This window comes from Achroia grisella, unplaced genomic scaffold, assembly GCF_030625045.1.
Source record: "Achroia grisella isolate CSIRO2021 unplaced genomic scaffold, CSIRO_AGI_Agris_v1 utg1419, whole genome shotgun sequence".
Taxonomy (NCBI): Eukaryota; Metazoa; Arthropoda; class Insecta; order Lepidoptera; family Pyralidae; genus Achroia; species Achroia grisella.
This window is the reverse complement of record NW_026712630.1, coordinates 464,264-467,339: the sequence shown is the minus strand read 5'-3', so window position 1 is coordinate 467,339 and position 3,076 is coordinate 464,264. Positions and strand designations below refer to the sequence as shown.

The 3,076-nt window shown below is 35.2% G+C and overlaps 1 non-coding gene across 1 annotated transcript; it reads right to left on the bottom strand.

Annotated features, from left to right (window-relative positions):
- Positions 1–1,306: 1,306 nt before the first annotated feature.
- On the bottom strand, positions 1,307–1,379 carry Trnam-cau (transfer RNA methionine (anticodon CAU)). Its single transcript has one exon. It is a non-coding gene; the product is annotated as a tRNA-Met (tRNA).
- Positions 1,380–3,076: the final 1,697 nt, after the last annotated feature.

The following is a 3,076-nucleotide window of genomic DNA, read 5'->3' as shown; positions in this document are numbered from 1 at the left end:
TGTAATACATAACATTAATTATAAGAAATCAACTAACAAAGTAACATAAAAATACATTATTATTATTATTATTAATTAATACATACAATAAAAAAAAACACCTAAAAGTTAATTGCTATGATTGTCCCGTATCGTACCCGGCTTAAAGGTTCCCATAACGCTCGCAGCATTTCCACGTTGAATTGCTAGGGAAATCCTTTGCGCCAGATACAATCCGGAACGTATTCCGTTATTATCTAAATATATATAACTCAAAGGTGACTGACATAGTGATCTATCAACGCGCAGCCCAAACCACTGGACGGATCGGGCTGAAATTTGGCATGCAGGTAGATGTTATGACGTAGGCATTCGCTAAGAAAGGATTTTGATTAATTCTACTCCCAAGGGGATAAAATAGGGGATGAAAGTTTGTATGAAACTTTGTCATTTTAAACTTTAAACCGATCGGGCTGAGACTTTGCATGCATAAAACTACTATGACGTAGGCATCCCCTAAGAAAGGATTTTGATAAATTCCACCCCTAACGGGGCAAAAAACGCGAGCGAAGCCGCGGGCAAAGTGTTTACATATACACCTTACTCTTGAACCACTCTATCTATTGCTGAAAACTGCATTAAAATCCTTTGCGTAATTTAAAACATATAAGCGAACAAATAGCAGCGACGACTTTATACTATGTAATAATATGTAAGATTAAGATAAGATAAATAGATACCTTAAGTTACACCTACCAGCTAAGTTAAAATACCATTTCAGAGATTATTACATATTACAAACAGACACACCAATTTTATTTATATGTATAGACCTGCCAAAAAAGCCTAAGTCCCGTCAAAATCGGTCCGACCAGACATTTGCTGGAACAACCAGACCGACAGACAAAAATTATATAAAATCTTATTTTGGTGTATGAACGGATTTATATTCATATGCATGTAGTAAAAAACGTTTATTTCAATATTACAAACAAACACTCCAATTTTATTTATATGTATAGATTACAGGTACAATTGTAATGGGGTTTTCACATTACTAAGAACCACTTCTCTCATGTTCGGAGGTTCAATCAGAAATATAAATATACACTCAAAGTTTTCTTTAGTTACAACCAGACTTGAACTTCCGACCTTTTGGGTGTATGTATAAGTGCATAGTAAATCAAATTTAATTTAATTAATTTAGAGTACAGCGCTAAACAAATGAAAAATATATTTTATTCACTATATACTTTATTTAAACCATTATTGTTTAAAATATGTAACTTTTGCTTATCTGTAGGTGTATAAAATAGGACAAAAAGTATGCCCCGGGTGAGGATCGAACTCACGACCTTAAGATTATGAGACTTACGCGCTGCCTACTGCGCTACCGAGGCGATGTTGTAACCATTTGAAAATAACGTTCTCTTCACACAGGATGTTACGTAATATATTTTTTTTATTTTATATTACTCTGTACTATATTATACTTATACATATAAATAAATTTGGAATGTCTGTAATACTGAAATAAAGGTTTTTTACTACATGCATATGAATATAAATACGGTACACCAAAATAACATTTATTACAATTTTTATCAGTCTGTCTATTTGTTCCGGCTAATCTCTGAAATGGCTGGACCGATTATGACGAGACTTTTATTGGCAGGTAGCTGATGTAATAAGGAGTAACTTAGGCTACTTTTATTTTAGAACAATAAAGTTAAATTCCACGCGGACGAAGTTGCGATTACAGCTAGTAGTAAATATATACATACGTTCTTATTGAGACATGTTTGTGGGGACTGGGGAGTGCCATCTGCACTCGCCCCCTATCGTCCGGTGAAGCTGTAAAGGCCAGCTGCGGCCAACATTAGAGTAGTCCAAATGTTCGTAATGTGGACTAATGATACGGTTTCAACGCCTGGAGAATATACCACAAAACTAACTGACCTGACCTCATGCTCATCTTATCATCCTCCACTGGTGCCCCGCCAGCGTATACCGTTAGCGCAGGCGGGTGCACCATTCCATTATAATCAATATTTAAATAAAATACGCAGATATACCTTCTCGTGTCACAGTTTTCGTTCCCATACTCCTCCGAAACGGCTTGACCGATTCTCATGAAATTTTGTGAGCGTATTGAGTAGGTCTGAGAATCGGCCAACATCTATTTTTCATCCCCCTAAATGTTAGGGGTAGTCCACTCGTAAATTGTTTTTTTATTTAAGGCAAAATATCGTTTGCCGTGACAGCTAGTTATATATATAAATTATACCTTGTAGCTATCAGAAGAATACCAGTTTCCTTGTGCGACATTTAACGTATGTGTTTATCTGTCTGTCCTAGACACAGAAAGGCTGCAGGAAGGAACCTTGCGGGTATTATTACGCTCACACATAAGGGTGTGACCTGTTCGCTAATTGCGATATCTCATATACAGGCTGATCGGTTATTTAACGATTAATTTCATTGCCATTCCAATTATATAAAAAAAACATGCTGTATTTTTACGAGCAATGACATGGGAGATAACTATATCCTTACATAGTATAAATATACAGGCTGATCGACTATTTAATAATTAATTCATTGTCATTCCAATTATATAAAAAAACATGCTGTATTTTTACGAGCAATGACATGGGAGATAACTATATCCATACATAGTATAAATATACAGGCTGATCGGTTATTTAATGATTAATTCATTGTCATTCCAATTATATAAAAAAACATGCTGTATTTTTTACGAGCACTGCCACGGGAGATAACTATATCCATATATAGTATAAATATACGTAATGGCCACTACACATCCTATGTGGTTGTGGCCCACTCATGCATAAACGAAATATCTCCTTTGGAAAGTTTACACTCTTTCCCGAGGAGATAAAATCCATCGCTCCTAAGAATATCCTTCAATTCTTGTCCCTGACGGGTCTAGGTAGCGAACTTTGAAAAAGGGCGAGCACAATAGATCTATGTAGGTCGCAGTTTAATCTATACATATAAATAAAATTGGTGTGTCTGTTTGTAATATTGAAATAACCGTTTTTTACTACATGCATCTGAATATAAATACGAT